General features: G+C 40.1%; 1 protein-coding gene across 4 annotated transcripts in view; it reads left to right on the forward strand.

Annotated features, from left to right (window-relative positions):
• HSPBP1 (HSPA (Hsp70) binding protein 1) overlaps window positions 1–22,990 on the forward strand; it is a 712,194-nt gene that overhangs the window by 486,495 nt on the left and 202,709 nt on the right. The gene's annotated exons all lie outside the window — the stretch shown is intronic.

A 22,990-nucleotide genomic window follows, 5' to 3' on the forward strand; every position in this document is an offset into this window, starting at 1 on the left:
CCACTGCAAACTGGACATTGTGTCCAGAAGTAGAGATGCTTTTGGTTCTGCAGTGCTCCGGAATGTCCTCCTATGAAGGCCACCCAAGGTTGCTGTACCTGGGGGTCAAGGAAGAATGAAAAGGACAACATCAAATAAAGACATTATGTACTTACCATAACATCCCATCTGTGTTGTATTTTTTATTCTTCCTCGACCTTCCCTCCTTCCTTCCCCATGTCCCTTTTGTGGGTGACCTGACAAATATGTTTTTAAGAACCTCTGTTCCTTGTTGAGCTCCTGTTCTTTCTCTATTTTTTTTTTATTGCTAACTGTCAGTATTGATGTACATTGCATTTATGATAATATTATTGGAAAACTTGGTAGCAGCAACTCAGTATGAGGTAACCAGGGGGAGTGAGGAATTATGGGTAGGGGAGGAGCTCAAACTTCGGAACCTAAGCTTTTGTAAGTGGCCAAGTCAGATCCGAGACCCACAGGTCGAGGAAGAATAAAAAAGACAACACAGATGGAACATTATGGAAAGTACATAACTTATTTTTATTTCACCAGCCAAGGCAACATTATAGTTGGTGTATTTAGGAGTAGATGTAGACTCAATCTACTGACCAAAGGATTGTGCTAGTATTGAAATCAGGATTCAGGTGTATTGAAAACCTTGGAGTTAGAATTGCATTTTGGAATGTGTTTTGTGTCCAAGTGTCTTGTCTTGTAGACTACTTTAGGGGAACTGATAATGACCTCTTATATACATCTGTCAAGTACAGTATTTCAGAGAAATTTTGTTGTCACAGTCTGGTGTGTACCCAGATTCTACCTAGAGGCTTTTTGACCATTGCTTGCAAGACTGAGTGAAACTGATAGCTGTTTCCTAGACTTCATGAATGTAACCAATGAAAAAGCAGGGCTTCAACTATGCCATATTTGGTATGGATAGTCATGCAACCTGGTATGTGATCTAGGCCCATAGCTTTTGTGAGGGATGTGTAATTAAACAGGGTGGCTGTGACTGTGGAACAGTTGCAATTCTGGGTGGAGTAAAAGTTATATCAAATTTGTCAGCTAGGATATTAGCTGTTTCTTTTGATTCAGAGTGGGCAGTATTATTGCAGATTAGCTCCAAGCATTGTTGGGTGTTCTTAACGTCCTGACATAGTTAAAGGAAGGTTTGTAGTTATTTTTGGTTTTAGTGACTATTTTAGGTTCTCATTCAGCTTTCAGCTCCCTTATGGTTCCCTCAAGCTTTCTATTAGTTTGTGTGTTCTTAAAATATGTAGACTATGGAACCCAACCCAATTGTGTCCCCATGTACTTTGGGTTTCTATTAGGAGTTTGTTTTTGGAGGTGGCTGAGGGCTTTTTATGGGTGGGGGGGTTAAGGTAAGATATTACCTAACACCCCCCCCCCACAAAGTCCCTTACTACCTCCAAACTAACATACCCCTCCTAATAGACACTCAAGATACATGGGGATGGAGTTGGGTTGGGTTACATGGCTAGGCTTATAAAGGCCCTGGTGGTTATTAGCTTAGTACATACTTATGAGCCTATGCTGCTTTGATGTCTGGAAAGTAAGGGCACAAAGTGTTCATTAAAACCATAGGCAACCATTCAAGGCAACATTTCTGTTACTCTTTGTTAAGTGAAGTTTACTTTCTCTGTACTTACAAAAGCAGGCTGTGCCATGTAAATCAGGACTGAGATGCAGTGAAATCCTTGGGGTTGCAGTGGTATTCTTCAATAGTTTTTGTACCCAAATATTTTCTTAGAATTCCTTTATTTTTTTAATATAAACAGCCTTGGGGAGCTGACACATGGACGGTTACATGCAGCTTAGCAGATCAAGCATTTCAAGGGGCTTTCTTTTGTCACATTGTGGCATTATACCTTGTTTTCCAATTGAGGGCTATCTGATGACTTTTCACAAGACCAGGTGAATTAAATGTCTATAATACATGTTCCTAAATTCTTCATTTAACCCCCCCCCCAAAAAAAAATATATACACATTTTTATTTCACCAGCCAAGACAACTTCTTTGATACTGTGCATATAGGTTTAGGCCTCTAGTTCATGTGCTGCCACATAAGTCAGCATGGTAATGAAGGGAAGTTGCTGGAGATAGAATGTCCTATGGTGACCTGCTGACGGGAAACTGATATGTGGCCCTTTACACACAGCTAGTGAATCTAGCATTTTAGTGGACTTTTGTTGTCACAGTCTGGCAGTGTACTTGGTTTCCACCTAGGGACTATGTGTTCTCTGCTCAAAAGGTTGGTCAGAACCACTGCCCAGATTATATGTGAAGTTTTTGTTGTCATAAGTAAACATTGTGTATGTTTCACCTTAAAAGAAACATTTCACTTGTAAAATGTCATGACTAAAACACTGTGTTTTCAGTCAACTAAGGAGGTTATGTCAAATACATTGTTGAATTCCACTGAAATTCCAGGCAGTAGAATTACATTCTTATGTGCATTTTATAGCTACCCTGTTAGCACTTAGAAAGTTTAATAACAAAATTTGAAAGGCGGGGCTGAGATACACCCTTTTTATAGAGAGCACCAGAAACTGGTACAGTATCCATTCACTGCCATAGTCTGACATGTTACGTTACACGACTAAAGCTGACAAATTCAGAGGTATGCTACAGTGGAATCTCTAAGGATAGAATTACAGACTTGGTTGTGTTTTGTAGTTAAACACCTTGCTGTGTCACCTGAAAGTCTCATAATAAAATCTCAGATGGGGGTGGATATATACCCTTTCTAAGACAGGTGCTGTGGCTTTAGTTCAGGTGTGTTTTACTGCTACATTCTGACATTTTGCATTATAATTTTTCATGTTTGTGCTATGTTGAGTTTTTGCTGAGTACAGTAATGGCCTATAATACTTCATTATTGAGCTGTCATTATGTCTTGAAAAAGACCTAAATAAATTATGCTGTAAACCTCCTCCAGTGGATCCCATTGCAAAACCAACTGCCTGTGCCTCTGACTTTTACACCCACTTAAGTAATTATATTCGTAAAACAGTCCCCATCTGCACCAAATGTTATGAACATTTTAAAAACAAACCTCTATGGTGGAAAATCCTCATAAAAGAAATTACAAGAAGTGTCATGCCATGTACATTAAAAAAACAGTATTAGGCAAACTAGTAAATAGTATAAGGGAACCATTAAAACTCTTAAACTAGTAAACATGAAAACTGAACGAAAACTTAAAATAATCATCAAAACCAAAATAATTACAAATTCACAGCTGATTACTAGACTTTGTACCTTTTGTGTCTGAGGTATACACCTTAACTATTATGCCAAACCCCAATCTTTTTATGATTGTTTGTCCACTCTAGTTAGGAAAATCTTTCTTTAACTATGTCAGGATGTTAAGAACATCTGACAGTGTTTGGAGTTGTCTACTGTTACTCAAAGGAAATAGTTAATTTCCTAGCTGACAAATTCCATACAAATTTTAATCCATCAGCAATTACTGCTGTTCCTCAGATTCCACAGTGACAGCCACCTCCTTTAATTACATAGCCCTCACAAAAGCTGAGAACACCACAGCTCTGGGCCCAGATCACATACCAGGTTGCCTGATTATCAGTACCAAATATGGCATAGCTGCTTAACCTCTTTAATATACGCTTTTCCATTGGTTACATTCATGAAGCCCAGGAAATAGCCATTGTAATGCCATTGCAGAAGGGTGGCTCATTGGCAGATAATAAAATACAACAACATTAGTAGACCCTGATAACTGAAGACACATTAATCTCACTAGCCTCGTGTGTAAAACTGTAAAAAGTATCATCTTACATGTCATTAATCTAGATATTGAAAATCTGTTAACCCTGGACCCTTATTGGTTCAGTTTTATTAAAGGAAGGTCCTGCCTCTTTAATCTCATTCATTTCTTTGAAAAACTCAGAAAAAATGGATAGTGGTTATGCAATACACATGTCATATCTGGACTTGGCCAGGGACAGTGACACTGATCTCCCATGCAGGCATTATTGGCAAAATTGTAAGTCTGAATATAAATCCGTATGTTGCACGGTAGATAGCTAACTGGTTGTCTGACCAAACCTGTGTGCTTAAAATTGCTGGTGCCACTTCTGAAAGCAAAAAAGTAATCAGTGATGTACCACAGGGCTCATTGTTGATCTCTGTTCTGTTTGGCACCTGTTTTCCAGGCCTTTAGGTCAACACTCCTAGCCTATAATTAAAGTTTGCAGACAGCTGTAAATTGAGAATTATTTGATTTTTACCTCTGGCTCACGGTAACTCCAACATTGACTAGACCATGTTAAATGTTGTAAGGACAATGGTCTCAAATTAAATATGGTATAATTAATTTTAGTAAAATATTTTCCCATACCATATAGCTTACACAGTTCTCCAATCAGACATGAGATCTAGGCACTGCTGTTGATAATTCTTTGTCTTTTGACCAATGTTTATCCACACTAGTTAGGAAAACCTTTCATCTGGTTCATGTGATTTCCAAAGGCATCTCATCTAGATCCAGATAAATCTTAATGGTTCTGATGAGTTACAAGTAAAGAAGAATTACTGAATATAATATCCCTTTTGGTATGCAACTGTTTCCACATATCACTCAGTTTGTGACACTTTGAAGGTTACTAATTAAAAAGATCAGTAGTCTCAAAAATTCTTCATTATCAGGACAGGCTGGCAGCCTTCTCTCTTTACTCCATTTCGTAGACTGTTCCAGATGGCAGATTTGTGCCTAACATTTTGAGCCTTGAATGATCTGACCCTCTTTGACCTAATCTTTCATAGAAGAAATGGTTCCTCAAATACCAGGTTAAAGGAACTAAATCTTTGTCAACGGGTAAATCAGACATCTTGGCATGATGGTGGGGGATCATTGTATCCCCCTCACCCAAAGAAACATCCACTGCTTGTCAAGCAGAGAAGCTCCCTTTTACTACCTTCAACTAAATTTTAATAGTTGGATGAGCAGCTTCAAATTCCCCCTGGTCTGTCTAGTATTGCCACCCTCAGACCTAGAGGGAATGGGTTACTGGCTAAGTTGTAAGGGTCTGCAGACCGATTGCCTAGTACTTAACTATGAACCTAATTCATTACTGCGTTAAAGCTGTACCACCTATTAATTAACATCTTGGCTATTTTGCATGTGCCTTTTTAAGGTAGTTCTGATTGTTATGTAACCACTTGGCTCTTTATAGTTCTTCATATGGGTAAAGTATTAAAAAAACTACAGGACAGCAACTGTTAACATGAAAAAAATCATTTGTAGATGTAGGTTCCTCTCTATCTTTCTTACAGCCATCTAGATGGTTAGCTTTACATCAGTTCACATATTACTTAAATTTAAGATCAGCTATGGTAAGTTCTTCAATAAATCTGTATGCAGTGAATGCTCTCTTTGCAGAAGAATATTAAATTATATATGCATCTAATGGTGCAACTGCACATGGTCAGAAAAAATTTTGATAGAAATACATTTTTCTTAAAATTACTCCATCATTAAATTAACATCTGTAAGGGCAAAGGTGTAGCCATTGCTGTGTTTGAAATTTAACAAAGGCTCTTAACCAACTAAAAAAAAAAACGTTGATGTTCTTCATATTGATCAGTGCTGCAGTAGCCTTGGCTATATGGGTTATATCCTAACAAGGATATAACAGCTGGCCAGCTTCCAAAGCTCCAGGGCATCTTTCATGCTGCCAAACTGGCAGCTCAAGCTAAGCAAATTGAAACATAGGTTGAGGTGCGAGGCCCTTCAGAGCTTTACTGACACAGTAGACTGCACTACTCTTAGGCATTTGAAGGTCAATGGTCGGTTTCTGCTTTTCTTTGCTAGGCATACAAGTTCCCTTTGGAGGGAAAAATACTTCCATTTTCTTAAACTTATTATAGATATATTGGAGGGAAAAGCCATCTATTTTCTTAAACATATTCTAATTATATTTATTTCCTCTTTGGGAAAGTTATTTTTAAAGCTACTAGTGTTGTGTTTTAACAGACTGTCTTGATACTGTAACGTTCTTTGAAACAGAGCACGTGTTTTTTTCTTTCAGTTTAAAAGTAGTGTAAACTAACTGAAAACATATTTTGTGTAGATAAATGGTGTTGATTTTTCAGTTGTGGGGCTGTGCTATAGTGTTTTAAGGTACTGTGTTTTTTTCTGTCAAAAAAGTAATTCTTGTGGACTGGTAGTTTTACCAGCATTTGCTGCTAGTCTTCCCTGGGAATGAGGCACCATTTTCGGCTTGACTATGGAACAGCTTGCTGCTCCCACAGTTGGTCCTTCTTCCAGCCACAAAATGAAAAACTTAACAGCATTAGTCATCACAAGAGAGTAGCAGTTTGCCTCAGCCAGAAGTGGGTGACACTGCTGTGGCCATTTGTTGTATATCAGACCATCCATCTTTTACCCCAGATCCCCAGTGTAGCATCTACAGTCACTGTGGACTGGGGGTTAACCACAGCTTCTGCAGCTGTTAGAGTCCTCTCAGTGGGCAAAGGAGAGATGCTGTTGTCGGTTCTGGGAGAGAAAACAGAGAAGGTTTCCCTGATGTGTCAGAATGCTGTGTCTATCCCTGGGGAAGCAGCAGTTGCCATTATTAACATGGTTGGCCCCATTTTTCCTGTCACAAAGAAACAGAAAACCAAGCATGTATCTACCCGTCCTCACATTTCTTTGGATAGGAGTAGTTTACTGAGAATGGCTTAGGATTTAATCAAGCTATTGATTTTATTTATTTATTTATTTATCCTTTGTTGGCTGGGTTAGTCACACTAGGCTGTTAGCCTCTTTTCAGGGGAGACATGAGGTGGTATTTATACTGTTAGGGGAAGTTTGGCCAGGGCATCAGAAAACTTCCCGTACCCTTTTCGATAGGTGCTACGGGATCTTTTACATCCACCAGAGCTACCACCAACTCAAGCAGATGGGGTCTCATTTCAATAATGTTTCATCCGCAAGACAGTACACTCAGGAGTGTAACACCCCCCTTATTCTGTACTGCAGTTTCGGAAATTGATCTACCTGATGTGGGAATAGAACTACAGCCTTCTGCACCAAAGGTGAGTGTGCACTACCTCTTGCATCACTGACACTGCTAATCTTCTTGTAAAGTAGTTTCTGGTAAAAGAAAGACTGATTCCTCTTTCCCTGAAGACATTCACAATTCTGAATTTTAACAGGAAGATGCAGGGACTGATTAAGGCTTTTGTCCTCAGATTTCTGATTCAGATTCAGAGGAGAATTCAGATTCTGATTCTCCCTGTGGGGGGTTCTCTGTCTCTTAGACTATTACTAGAATGTCCCAGCGTTTTCAGTGAGAGAACACTGAGGTTTCTCAGTCCCTCAGACAGTACTATGAGTTGTTACAGAAGGATTTTCCAGTACATACCCCCAATCATCCTGTTCTGTCTGCTTTAGAGGATGTATATCTTACTGCCTGCATTTTTCCTGATAGCCAGCTGTCCCTAAAAAGGTAGATAGGGTGTATAAAGATACTTGGTATTTTATTTTTGTACACACTATTCCCAAACCTGACCCAGCAGCTATAGCCTTGGTTGACCCCTCTGCTGCTAAGCACTTAGTTTTCCAGTCCTACTCTTTCTAATAAGGATGGGAAGGTTATTGATTGGTATGGGAAAAGTGTATACCTCTGCAACTTTGATTTTTCAGAATTTGAAATCGTCAGGCTCAAATGTTAACATTTGTACTGACAAACTGAAAGTATGAGGAATGTTTTATCTACAGTTTCGTCTCGTGAAAAAAAAAAAAGATCTGTTGGAAATAATTTGGTTTCTTCTACTGTACAGGTCACTACTGTTTGTAGTATGTGTATGACTCTGTTGATGCTTTTTCCAGGGTTATGGCCACTGTTACTGTTTTAAGGAGGTTTGCATGGTCCTATTCTCAGAACCTTCCAGATGTAAAAAAAAAAAAAAAAAAAAAATATTGAGATTTTAAATTCTCCCTTGGATAGAGAATTAGTATTTGGTCCATCTGCTGCTAAGGTGATCAAGAAGTGTGATGAAAGGGTCAGTCTGATCTCGGAAATTTTTAAGATTTTTCAGCACTGTTTTTCCAAATTGTCCAAGGGAATTTCTTTTTCCTCATCTGATTTTAGCAAAATAAAGAAGAAATGGCAGGGGATTCCAAAAAGAAGTCTTAAACCTTCCAAAACCAAGGACAGTTCAACAAGCATGAATGACCGTTCAAGAGATTGTAACCCCTCACACCGTGGCCCCTTTTATCTTCCAGAAGATCTGAATCTCCATCTTTCTTTGTGGCGACAGATTGTTTCAGACAAATGGTTGTGAAAGTGATTCATCAGGATTACAGATGGCAATGACAAAAGGTACTCCTTTCCAGGGAGTCATTCCTCATCCTGCAGACCAAATTCTTTTGTTTCCACCTGTTCTTCATCACATGCTGTCCCAAGGAGTGATAAAATGAATTGTTGGTAGTGGGTGCTCCCATGTGATATAAGCATTTTCTACAATGCTTTGTGGCTCATGTTTCCCTTGTTTTTCAGCTAATTCAGTATTATAGTGTTTGCACAATCCACAGTGCAACAGTCTTGCCACATTATTATGCTTTTCAGTATACAGTCCTTCTGCTATTAGTGTATATCACAACCAGCAACAAGATGTGTGACTGTTTCCAAATGTGTTTTACAAAACCTTCATTTGTCTGTTTCTCCCACATAATCAATGGGGCAGCAAAAGCCGACACACTCTGGCTAGGCTTATAAATGCCCTTGGGCAGATAGCCTAGTACCTACCTACCTACCTAAACCATAACAACCAGTTCCTCCTTCCCAGGTGGAGAAGAGGTTTTATTCAAAGGTGTTCCTAGTACCTAAGAAAGAAAATGCTTGGAGACCAGTTTTGGATCTTTCTTTCCTAAACCTGTTTGTGATACTGCCCAAATTCAAAATGATGTCACTTCACAACCTGTTACCTTTTCTTACTCTTTCAAGTTTCCTAGTAGCACTAGACTTAAAAGATGCTTATTATCACATCACTATTTATCCAGCCCTCAGGCACTTCTACCTTACCCTTTGAACTTTCTACTGCATCAAAAGTGTTCACAAAGTGTCTAGTTCCAATTATAGCTCATTGCAGGCTACTGGATATCCACATTTTCCTTATTTAGATGACTTGCTTATGTTTGCAGAGTTTTAGACAAGCTGGGATTCCAAGAGAATATTCAGAAGTGTTTCTTGACTCCGTTACACAGGATTGTGTTCTTGGGATGTCAGCTAGACACCTCAGTTCAAAGAGCTTTTCTCCACAGGGGAAAATATAGATCTTTATTTAGAACTTTTTCTAAGATTTTTAACACTGACTTCATTTATTGTGTGGGAATACCTTAGGATTTTGGGTCTCATGGCATCTATGACTCTCCTGATACCCTTGGCAAGACTTCACATGAGAAAGATACAGTGGTACTGAAATCTCTTTTTTTCCCAGCATCAGCACCTTTTATCTGTTCCGATCCCAATATTTGGGTTTTAAAAACGAAAAGGAGCTTGGCTAAAGGCAAAATGCGATAAATAAATCCAAACACAGTTAACTGGTGAGCACTTTCGTCCACTTTATTGAAATTAAGTTCTTCAGACAAATGTTAACCCCTCCCATATATGCTCGCATTGTCACATGACTTAATACTTAAGCACCTTCAAATTCAAAATGCTTCCTTAAAAAACAGTTTCCCCCGAGATATTTTATACCTCTTATACACGCACAAACACATGTATAGCATTAGTGCACATCCTGACATTAAAATTCAATGAAAAAAATCACACATATGAAAGTATGAATAAAAATTTGAAATGTAAACATTAAAAAACAAAAGTATATGAAAGCTTACCCTATTTCTAACGTGTTAAACTTTTTAATTTTAACATGCAGGCAATGGAACATTGGCCATTAAGCCCTGGAAAACAATATGCATTCAGAAGCAATTGCCACCACAGTTCTTGTTTCTCCAATATTAATCCCAAATTTCCACCCTAACATTTAACTTTATTTGGTCTGTGACTTTAAACTTAAATGAATGCCCTGGATTTCCCCGTACATGCTTTGCTAGAGCAATATTTTCTTTTCCTTTTTATTATACTGTATATATGCTCATATATTATTTCTTTTAGTTTACGTTCGGTTTTACCTATGTAAAAACTGGCACAGTCATTACATTTCCCTAAATAGATGACATTCTTAGAATTGCAGTCATATTTTCCACTAATTTTAAAGAATCTATTATTGATCTTATATTGCATGCCTGTTTCTATATATTTACAATAATGACATGCCTCACATCTGAACATGCCCGTTGTTCTAGACATAGTCCATACTTCCCTTTCCAGAATGTATTTTAAATTAGTTCCTTTCCTATAAATTATACTGGGTGTTAATCCCAATGTATTCCTACATTGTGTTCTGTAACAGTGTCACCCAATTTTTCTTCAAAATCTTTCCTATAAGAATCTTTGTTAAAGGAAGTAATAAAACTCATCTCATATTGCTTATCTGTACTCATTTCCTTTAAATTAAGACATGTCATATTTAAATCTTCACAAGTGGAGCACTCTGCAGATCAAATTAGTCTGAACTTGGGAGAATGCAGTTTTCTCTCATTCTTCTCACTGTAACAGGGTAAAGGAAGATGTCCTTCTTTTCTCATGTTGCAGTATTCCAAACCTTTGGGTTATCTTCTGCTTACTACGCAAACGTTCAGCCAGTATACAAAAGCTTCTAGTCACTGCTAGATACGTGGGATGTCTGACATAGGTTGAGGGAGTGTGGGCCATAAATGTGACGTATGCACGTACCTTTCCTCAGAACTTTTTTGCCTGCAGTCAGACGTCAGCTCTTTCTACTGTCCCTGCCATTGGATCTTCTCTTTTAAAGATAAGTACCCCATTGGGGCCATTTTTTGTTTGCTTTGGGTCACTGCATGTCTGTTTAGGTTCATGTCATCCATGAAAGGAAAGTGCATGTGCGGACGTCAGATTCCCCATAAGGGCACCCACGAGCTCTGCCTTTTCTGTTTAGGGCGTACTCACAACTATAAAACCTGCACCATCTGTCAGGCCTTCATTCCTAAGACACTCAGCAGCCGTCTGCATGGTCTCAACATTTATTTAGGAAACCAGCATTTCAAACGCTTAGCGTTAGCTGTGGAAGGGCCGTCTGGTCACTCCATTGAGCCACCCAAAAAGAAGACCAAAGTTTCTAGGCCTGAATCTACTGCTGCACCTCCTCCACCGACATCCCTCTTGTTGCCGACATTGGCCTGGAGGAACATTCGGAATCCGCCAAAATGGATATAGTGGGTATCATTCAGGAGGCCGCAGAACCTAGAGTGGAAGGCACGTCTGTGGAGGTTTAGCAGACATTGGCCACCAACGATGAGGGGGAACTTCGGCTTGTTTCGGCCACCCAGACAGCCTCTTCCACTGCTACAGAGCTTACCCAACCTAGGCCTCCCTTAGGCCCTATGCCCTCTAGAACTTCCCAGAAAAGGAAGCAGAAGTCCAAGCATGTTTCACCCCCCCTGCAGAAAGCCAACCAGAGTGGGCAACCCTTCTCACAATGTTTGTATAATGCATTCATGGCCCTAAGGCCTGCTATGACTGCCTCTCCACCAGTTGCTCCTCCACTTATTAGTCCAAGGTCTCAGGTTGAAGACATCCCTCAACCTGAAGCTTAGGATTCCTCTGACTCCTCCTCAGAGAACTCGCTTTCCTATGTGTCTCAGATGCCATCTGCCCCTTGGTTGTGCTTCCCCAGAGGAGGACTCTGCTGAGACAGACTCTCCAGTCGAGGATCTCACTTTTGGTGAGACCATCTCTAAAATGAGAGAATTCTTTAAGTGGGATTCGTCTGAGATGTCAGTGGTCCAAAAAAGATACTATGAACTTCTGCAAATTGACACACCTGCTCCTTCTGCTATTCCACCTGCCTTGTCTGCTTTCTTGGATGCTTTCATTGCAGCTTCTGTGAACCCATATTCACAAACCCCTGCCCCTCGAGGTCTGACAGGTTCTATAAGGTCCCTGAGGTAGCCAAATTTTTGATCAAATGCCCAGTTGCAGACCCTGGCACTGTCTCAGTCTCTGCTGATAAGCCTTCAAAACTGCTTCCTTCCACATCTTTCCTCCCCACAGACAAGGACAGCAAGGCCATGGAGCATATTGGCAAAAAAAAATATATATGTACTTGTGCTACTTTGGCCTTCATGTCAAAGTTTGCCCTAGCCCTTTTGGCCCAGGCCACCAAGCTCTTATCAGACCTCCTTAATTCTCCTTCTAAGGCACAAATTTCTAGCCTCCTTTCCCTGCCTTCCCAGGTCACTAGGCATTCAATTAGATGCAGTTATGATGCTGCAGAAGCTTCTGCAAGACCTGCTGAATCTGCTTCAGTCCTGAGAAGATATTCTTGGCTAAGATTACAGCCTTTGCCTGTGGACATTAGGGGCAAACTTCTGGAAGTACCCCTGGATAACTCTGCCCTTTTTGGCACAAAATTGGCTGAGTTATTAAAAACTCTTCAACAAAAGAGGAAGGAGCTACAGCATTTAAAGCACTTGTTTGTATCTCCTATACCCAAATTTCATAGGACCTACACTTCCAAATCCCAGTTCATCAGACACTCTGCTCCACTTCACCTTCCAGGGGCGGAAAGAGCACCAGGAAGCAACAGACTACTCCTAGACCTCCTCAGACCCCTGGCCAGAAACCGCAGTTTCAGAACAGAGCAGGTAGTCTGTGACTACCTCCTTCTGTTGCTCAATTCCCCTGATTTCTTTCCCCTGTCTGTCCCTAAGGCTGTCTCAATGTCTTCCAGTTTGGGAAAGCATTACCTTAAATAGCTGGGTCTTGTCCATTATAGAAAAGGGTTATTTTATGACCTGGATCACGCTACCCTCCTTGAGGGGCATCACACAGCCACCCAAAGAGCAGCTCCCCTTTTACCAACCAGTCATAGACAGTCTGCTTATTCAAGGGACAATACAACCCGTCCCCCTAGCAGAAAAGGGAAGGGGATTTTACTCAAGATTCCTCTTAGTCCCAAGGAAGGATGGACCACGGAGACTGATCCTAGATCTTTCCCACCTCAATCTTTTCCTACAAGTACCCACCTTTTGTATGCTTACCCTCCAGATCCTCTTTCCTTCGGTAATGCCTCAGGGATTCCTAGCCACTTTGTACATAAAGGATGCCTACATACACATCCCCATAAGGACCAACTACAGAAGATATTTACGTTTTTCTGTGGGTTCCTCACACTTTCAGTTCTCTGCTTTGCCCTTTGGACTCTTCTAGCAAAAAGAGTATTCACCAAGTGCTTGCCTCCAGTGATTGCCTACTGCAAGACCCAAGGGATTCAAATCTTCCCATACCTTGACGACCCCCTGATTCGGACAGAATGTTCCAGGTCCCTTCAGTGCCAATTATAAACATTTATATTAGTCCTGCAAGCACTGGAATTCAATATAATTTACCCCAGGTCCAATGTAAATCCCTCATAAGACCAAGTTTTCCTTAGGTGCAGAATATTGATGGATGACATGAGGGCATTTCTTCCACCTCAAAAGGTAGAAACCTAAAGCAGTACCTAGTCTTTGTCCTCCACACCACTGCCTTGACAGCCAGGCAATAACTGAGACTACTGGGCCATATGGCATCCACTATCCCAGTGCTGCCGTTGGCAAGACTCCACATGAACAAATTGCAATGGTACCTGAGGTCTATTTGGGCACAACACTCACACCCCCTTGAATACAACATCCCTTTCTTTCCATGTCTCAGAAAAGAGATCCTTTGGTGGTTGCACTTGATTTCACCAAGTGACACTTAACCCAGGGCTTCCCTTACAAGCCACCCCCCCCCCATTTCAGGAGATGTACACAAATCCCTCAGATCTGGGTTGGGGAACTGCCATGGGCAACCTCAGAGTACAGGGTACTTGTTCAGACTCCTTCAGACAGGAGCATATTGATATCAAGGAAATGAGAGTAATCCTTTTTGCTCTAAAGGCCTTTCCGACTTCCTAAAATTGTTCACAGACAACACTACAGTTCTGTGGTATGTGAACAAGTGGGGGGGGGGCACAAAATCTTACTTGCTGTGTAGACTTGCACTGCCAAGTCTGGGAGCTGGCGAGCCAATAGGGAGTCCATCTGCAGGCAGTATACATCCCTTTAGCCAAGAGCACTCAGGCAGATACCTTGAGCAGGTCCAGGTCACAATCCCACGAATGGATGCTTCACAAGGATGTGTTCCTGGACATAGTCCACAAGTGGAGTACACCACAGATAGATCTGTTTTCCTCTCCTCTGAACAGACAACTTCCATTATTTTGCACCAGGCTACCCAGGCCCCTCCTGAGCGCAATTGAGGCCTTTTCAGTCTCATGGAAGGAGATGTTTCTCTATGCGTTCTCCCTCTTCTCACTTGTTCAAAAAGTCCTACTGAAAATCCAGCAGGACAAACCAAACATCTTGCTGGTGACTCCCTTTTGGCCAAGACAGCATTGGCTCCCCCTCCTCCTCATTTTGCCAGGGGCAGTCATCACAAGTTACCTCACAGAGTGGACCTTCTCACAAATGACAAGGGATCCCTAATCCATCCCCACCTAGAGTCTGTGAACCTTAATCTGTAGGTGATAGGATTTTGATCCCTCACAGACACCTTTATACAGAGGATGTGCTTACAGTCCTGCAGGAGGCCAGGAAACATAATACCAGGAGATCTTATTTGTCTAAGTGGAAAAGATTCTCCATGTGATGTCTACAAAGACAGCTGGACCCTTTTCAAGGTGAAGTTCCCTTGGTACTGTTGTATCTGTGTGAACTCTTGCATACAGGGTTGGCATATTCCTCTGTAAAGGCCTACCGTGCTGCAATTTTGGCTTGTCTGCCTCTTGATCCCCTTTAGCATCTTGGCTACCTGAAAAATTATTCTTAAAGAGAGTACTGCATTTCAGGCCCCCCAGGAAGCCGGTTCCACCCCCATGGGACCTGAATTATGTTTTAGAAAAGCTCATGGTTGCCTACTTTGAACCAGCATCTAAAGCTTCTCTGAAACACTGTACTTGGAAAACTGTACTCCTGGTAGCCCTAACATCAGCCAGAAGAGTGTCAGAGCTACAGGCCCTCATGCCAATACCTCCTTTTCTCACCTTCCACAAGCATAGGGTGACCCTTAGGAACAATCTCTCCTTCATGCCCAAAGTGGTCAATGGCTATCCTTAAACCAATGTATTCATCTGCCCACCTTCTTCCCACATCCACAGAATGACAGTGAGAGTCTTGCATTCCCTTAATGTTCACAGCTGAGATTTTACCTTGACAAGACCAAGTCAATTAGAAAATCAGACCAGTTGTTTGTCTCCTTTCATCCCATGGCTCTGGGAAAAGCAGTGACAAAACAGACCATCTCTGCCTGGATTTCAAGGGACATTGCCTTCTGCTACATGTACCATGAAAACATCTAAAATCCAAAATTAAGGCTCACTCTACTTAGGGCTATGACTTCATCTGGAGCCTTCTTCAAGGGACCAGACACTGCTTCCATTCTAGAGGCAGATACATGGACTTCTGTCCATACCGTTACCAAATATTGTAGATTGAATCATATTACCAGGTCTACAGCGGGATTTGCAAGGGCAATCCTTCATGGATTTCTAGAAAATAGTTCCACGCCTCCCCCTCTTCTTCCCTTTGATCTTTGGCACTCACGCAAAGGTCTGGAATACTGCAACATGAGAATAAAAGGACATAGAATAGCTGTGTAAAATCTTACCATAACCATAGATGCCCTTATCTTCCATGTTGTAGCATTCCTTCCCTCCCTCCTTCCCCTTCTTTCAGTAAACTGTCCCTTCTTGGATGACACAGGACTTGTACAGCTATCCTGGGACTGGGGTCTGACTGGGGCGTTCCGTTCTGAGGAAAGGTAGGTGCAGACGTCACTTTTATGGCCCATGCTCCCTCAGCCAATGTCAAACATTTCACGTACCTAGCAGAGACTAGAAGCTTTTGTATACTGGCCAGACATTCGGGTTGTAAGCAGAGAATAACTGAAGGGTTTGGAGTACTGCATCATGGAAGAGAAGGACATCTATGGTTATGGTAAGATTTTTCACAACTATTCTTTTGTAGAGGATCCTTCCTCTGTCGGGTGACGAGAGAGATTCCTGTATACAAAGGAGATTCCTCTTTCTTTTCATATTCTTTTCCTCCATTTCCTTATTCTGTTTTATTTTTTTATCCAATTTATTTCTTTGAACGTTAACTTCCACAACATTGCATAATTCAGAGAAGAAACACCAGACCGGTCTTCATCTCCCCCTGGTAGCCAAGAATGACATAGTTTCACGTTGTCAAGTCCTTGTCAGTATAGGAGTCTCTTCTGTTTCTAGCCAAGAGGTTTGAGCATGGTTGATGTAACAGCTGACTTTATCTCAAGGTCTGACTCTTGTATACCTTCTAACCAAGCTTCACCTGACTGAAGCTGCTAGGGAATATTTCCACAAGGTATATATGCTGTGCTGAATGGAATAAGTTCTCAGTTTGGTCAGGACAGTACCCACATTTTTCCTGTGTTTTTAGTCTACATTTAACTGTATTATATGGGCATCTGTTATTCTGTGGCCAGTAAGCATGCATGCACTTGGTATTTCTGCCTACTAAGACCTTGTGGAGGGCAATATTGTAAGCCAGCAGTGAGGAGCATCAAGTAGTTCCCTAAGAAGATTCTGTATCTCCATCACCATTGAGAATCGCCTGCCATACATGGAATTTGAACTTCAAAGGTGATAGGCTTGCCTATTCCCCACTTGAACTGACTGGTTCAATGACAGTGAAATGTTTAACTTGGAGAACAGTTTACCTGGTTGCCATTACTTCTACTTGCAGGATCTCAGAGCTCTAGTCCCTTATGTGCAGGGAGACATTTTGGGCTTTTTCAAGACTCAGAGGTTCCTTAAGGCCAAACCATATTCACATACGCACAACAGTGATCACTGTATTGTCCAGGAAACAGACCATTCTTCCTCTTTTCTTTGTTATGACAGAACTCAAGGAAAGCAGGACATTCACACAGTGAATGTATTCTTCCAGCTCAGGTTTTACTTAAGCAAGTTCATAAGTTTAGGAAATCTGAACAGCCGTTCTTTACTTTTGATCCAGGGATGGAAGGGCAAGTGGGCACCATAGCCGGTTTTAGGCACCTGTGAGCCCTGTAGTCACTGGGAGCCTCCTGGTCTTGGGGGACCCCAATCACAACAGATTATCTTATTTTGTCATTTTGTTACGTTTGTCAGACCAACAAAAGCTAGTACAGCAATCTTATGTATTTAATAAACCAAGTGGGTAATAACTCCATAGAAAGAAAAATCCCAAGGATTGGCATTATTTCTCCTTCAGAATCAAAGATATCTCTGGTTGTAGTGACAATGTTTTGTCCAGTAGCAGGCTTCATAATTTCATTAAATGTTTACCATTGATAATTCAACCTTTGATTTAGTTGAATCCTGCTGGTGTTCATTCTCTCTGCTGAAGTGCACATCATAGTGGTATTAGGCACTTGAGATACTCATGGCTGTAGAGGAGCTCTAATCATCCTTGATGTATGGGACCACTGCAAAAGCTTCCACTGGTTGTGTGAAAATGAGAAATAAAAGATCAGTGATTCTCTGATTACGCACTGTATCCTGTAAAACTTAAGTCTCATTGCAGTCTGTTTTTGGATCCCTCACCTACTTCATCTTGCCTTGCTCTAGTAAGTGACCAGGGAATAGTAATTCTTTAGATCAGTCAGGAAAATAAAGTGAGATTAGTTAAGTACTGTTTTTCTGTATTTTGTGTGAATCTGTTCATCTGTGTTGTTTCAATATTTCGTGTGATTGAAACTCTAGTGTTTACTGTAAATAGATATTTAGTATTTGCATGTTCTTTTCTTATTTATTGTTAAATATATTTAAAATTTTCATTGTGGCTGGTCTTTTAGAGAATATTTTAATATATATTTGGTGACAACTGTGACTGCTCCTTAAAGCCTTGCTGTTGGTCAAACTACCATTTGTATTAATATTAATTTCACTCAGTATAATTGGGTATCATTGCAAGAGCATTAGAGTAGCTGGCTTTGGAGTGTCTGGTGGCGGTTTAACTCCCTTGTAGTTTGGGCATAAGGGAGCATATCTAGTAAATCTGTGCCAATCTCTCCCAGGTGTGTGCGTGTGTATGAAAGAGAGAAAATCAAATCACAAAAGTGTGTATGTCAGCTGTTTGGAGCAGGGACACAAAGCACTGGTTTCACAGAGAGGGTGCTGGAGAGCTTGGCTTGGACACTCGGCTAAGGTCTCAACTCTGTAGCTGTGCCAGTGGGGAGTCATATTGGGGACCTGGAGGAATACACAGAGAGAAATCCAGACCCTAAACCTAGTGTGTTCCCTGTGTGCACTTAATGGAAATTGCACTTGATGCAGAGAGCTGCATCTGGAAATACTGGGTGTATCCATTTTTATTCCAAGTGAGCATCCCTCACAATTGTCAGTGGTGAGGATTCAGGCTTCTTGATTACTGACCCAGAATGGGGACATCACTTCTATAATGGTTAAAAGAATGGCAAAAGTGATGTGAAAAGTGATAGCTATGGATCAGTGTAGTTTTGTGGCGGGGAGGGAAGCATTTGACAACATTAACAGAACATTGCTAATACAGAGGGAAGCAGAATGTAAGAAAATACCACTGTTGTTGATGGGTCTTGATGCAGAGAAAGCATTTCACAGAGTTAGTCAGGAATTTATGAGCAAGGCAGGGCAATGGAAACATTTGCATTCCTTGATAACATTATAAGGTTGAATAGGAGGATATATGTGGGATCAGAGGTGAAATTTAAAGTGGGTGGGTTCCTTTCTGTTAATTTCTGCTTGAGCAGAGGAACAAATCAGGGGTGTCCTCTTTCCCCTTTGTTATTTCTATTATATTTAGAATCATTGGCAAAGAAAATAAGGGACCCAGAATTTCAAAGATATAATTGGTATGGTAATCAAGAAAACTGGCTGTATTTGCAGATGATATTATTTTATACCTAATAAAACCAGAAAAGGGCATTAAAGTGTTGTGGAACATTCTGAGACATGTCTTTTTTGGGATACAAAATTAATGAAGCTAAAATAAAGGCAATTGCAGTAAATTATGTACCTACACAGAAATTGGTTCAGCAGTATCTGTATTTATGGGGACATGGTAAAGTGAAGTACTTAGGAGTATAGATTAGAAAGGATTCTGATGTGGCAGCTAACGATATGTGGGAAGAGACTAACAAAAGATGATGCAAAAACTGAGAAATTGGAAGTTCTGTTGTATGGATATAGATATTAAGATTCAAACTGTTAAATGGTTGTAGTCCCTTTAGTTTTATACATAGGTCAGGCTTATTTTTATCAACCACAGTAGAAGCTGTGGATAGCAGCTAATAAAGAGCTGAAGTATTTTTTCTAGGAGGGGAAGATGGCAAAATTCAAGTGGGATAAGTTGATTCTTCCAATAGAACAAGGCAGGTTGGGATTGCCCAATTTGAAGGAGTATTTCAGAGCAACACAGTTAAGGCTTCTGTCATAGCCAAGCAGAAAATTATAATTTAAAATGGAAAGGGATGATGATTGGGGGGGGGGGGGGCTCACAAAACAAAGAGAGACTGAGGTTTTAGATGCAGACCTTTAAGGAGAATAACAATAATCATACAGAATATTATATTCATAAAGTAGTACAATGTATTCTAAGAACTAAGCCAACACAGGAATGGAGAAAGGAGATTCTACTGATAGGGTTGACTGCAGTTAGGGATACAGACAGTAGGCAAGAGGGGGTTGGAATTTATTGGAGAAAACTGGCAAAGGAATCAAGGGATTGGGAGCAAATAAATAAAGATGTAATTGGAACTTATTTTTCTGGGAGTGAAATTAGTTGGCAGACTTTAAAGATTCCCTGCAGATTACTGTATCAGAGGTGTACTAGGTGAGCAAATTGGTGTGACGAGGCAAATTATTTTTCTCAGGTATGATATAGAATCAGAATTGCCTAGACATAATAAGGCCTTTTACATACAGGGGAGGAATGAGGTTTAAAAGAAGGCATGATTTGAATGTAATATTTAACTGACAATGATTGGGTAGATTATAAGCAGTCTGCAATGTTTGCAGCTGGAATTGTGTCAGTATGGTTTGTGATATAAGATGCTTGCAGCTAGGATTACATCAGTATGGTTTATTTTCATTTATATGAATGTATGATTGCTAATGTCATAAGTGATAATTTAATAAAAATGTATCTTGGTTAAAAAAAAAAAAAGAAAGAAAAGAATAAAGAGTTGAAGCATAGGTTCGTACAGAGTTTCTAAGTATGCGGTCCATGAGACTTTTAAGGAATCTACCCCAAATTCCCAATTGCCACAAAGCACTGCCTAGTTAAGGGACTTGCTCAAGGTCATATAGCAGGAAAATGAAGATGGAAAGCATCAAACCATGTACTGTTGGCACTAGAAGCAGAACTTCAGGCCACTGCATGTAATGCCAGACTTATCACAAGTTCAGTTAGTGGAACAGGAATGGGTTGCTGGATGCCTCAGTTCACTAACTGTTGTAACCATCTGGAACACAGTTTCCTGCCAAAGTACAAAGAGTAATTTCTAAGTCTTATGGAGCCCAGAGCATAAGTAGTATTTGGGTCATTATCAAGGAGTCAGTTTTGCTGAAGAGTGGAAAGAGAAAATCATAATGCCAGAAGACACCTATGCTGCAAAAATAAAAAGTTATCCAAAGGTAAGGAATAGAAAGTTGGTAATGTTTGGCTGCAGAATTGCAGAACATCACAGTAAGGAGAAAAAGAATACAACATTAGTTAAAAATTAAATGCAAGTGATAAAAGAACGTCCTACAATATTCCACCCCCTCAAAAAAATCTTCACACTGCAGGAACTGGGGAATAGAATTATTTTCCATTCCCTTACTTTTATTTGTCATTATCAAGAAGTCAGGTTTGTAGAAGAGTGATTTTCCTGTACTTCTACAAATCACTGTATGAGTAGAATAACAAGAAAATATAATGCTACAATGTCTGTGCCTCAGAAAAAAAGTAGTCCAAAGTTAAGAAATAGAAAGTGGTCATATTTTCTTTTGAAATTTACTTGGTAAGGGGAAACAAGAACATGACATTAGTTGTAAAACAAGTGGAAATAAAGCAATTTCTACAGCATTCAGGTAAAATAAATAAAAATATTTTCTTTGCAGGCACTGGGGAACAAAATATTCTCATATCCCTTCCTTTCCAATAGGGGCTGTCAGTCATGAAACTGAAAGAATCTCTAAGGGCAGTGACAGTTTTGACATCTCAGTAATAATGTGCATACCTCTCAACCTGTTAGCATAAGAAGTCTGGACAAAGGTCCAAAAATAGGGACACATTTTAAATATTGCTCTTATAAACTTAGAAAGTTGCTAGAATAACAGTATCTGTGTTGTTATACATTTTCTGAAGGATAGGAAGTATTAAACTCAAATGTGTGTCATTATTTAGTGATTCTAATCCTTAAATCATCCCAGTGATTTGTAAAAAAAAAAAAAAAAAAAAAAAACATTTTTATGAGGAACAGACCAAAACTATGCGGCAAAAATCTGGACTTTTTGTGAAAATCTGTACATTTGAGAGGTTTGAATTGGGAGAGAGGACTGTCAGTTTATCTTGGACTACAAAAAGATACTTTGAGCAAAGGCCTGCAATTTAGGAACTTTGTTGGTTGCAGCTGTATGACTCCTTAGTACAATGTAAAATGGACTCTGAGACAAACATAAATGATGGTCATTCCAGGAAGAAAAAAAAGAAGCTGTCCTGCTGCAAAAGGTGAGTGTGATGACAGTGAGTGACACTAATCCCATTATATGTCAGTGGGACTGGAATACACCATTACTTTCTTGTGTCTAGCATGACTCGTATAAAACAGACTTGAAATTGTTTATGGAAAAGAGAAATGGTCGAAGAAAAACAAGATCATTCTGATATGTTAAGCCCGCATTGGCAGCCATTTGTGGAAAAACAAGTTAAAATTCTATAAGAAGCATTTAGAGTGATTTTGATGCATTAAAATAGCTCAGAAAACAAAGACAGAGTGAAAAAATAGAATGTTTAGTTCTAAGGCAGAGTGTTCTTTTAAACCACTCTCTGTATACTTGGAACTGAACTTGGCAAATTGCAACTAATGCAAAACTCCACAGCTCCAGTTGCTTACACGTACTTTTGGTTACCTCCATAATACTCCAGTTTTGTAGGACACTGCAGTGTCTGCCAGTTTAGTAGTAATACATTTAGCTGTGCTCCGTTTAGGTCCCCATTGCTTAACAAAATTTTTTGGTTCCATGCGGTCTGGTCCAGGCCTTTGTATTCATTATTTTTGGGGTTGTTGGAGATTCCCACTGGAAATATAAGTTTTTTCTTTATCTTGTAATGCACAATTCTCTGGAAGAGCATCCCCAGTAGGTTTGGGAATAACTAGTACTAGTTAGTTTTAAGAGGACCCTTTTCCACATTGGTATGTGCAGTACCATGAATGTTACTGCTTTTATGCATCAAATGTTTTCACTTGCCATTTATTATTTAGGGCCACTGTACATTGTTACTTGTTTGCTGCTTCTGTTTTATGTATACAGTGCTTAGCTTACATGTTAACAATTGGAAACTTGAATGTTATTGTTTAGCTATTGGTTGGCAAGCAGATCCTGGGGGCATGTAGGAGCAACTTCTTTCTCATGATTTTTTTCCATTGTAACTCATTCACCACCTTACATACTTTACTTCAGCAGTGTATGATAGTTTTAAATGTTTTGCTTCATTTTCTACCAGATGTGCCCCCAAATGCCACATATCAGTTTTTCCCGCGGTGGTGCAGTGGTTAGCGTTTCTCTGTG

Source organism: Protopterus annectens, chromosome 17.part0, assembly GCF_019279795.1.
Source record: "Protopterus annectens isolate FY-2018-M chromosome 17.part0, PAN1.0, whole genome shotgun sequence".
Classification (NCBI taxonomy): domain Eukaryota; kingdom Metazoa; phylum Chordata; order Ceratodontiformes; family Protopteridae; genus Protopterus; species Protopterus annectens.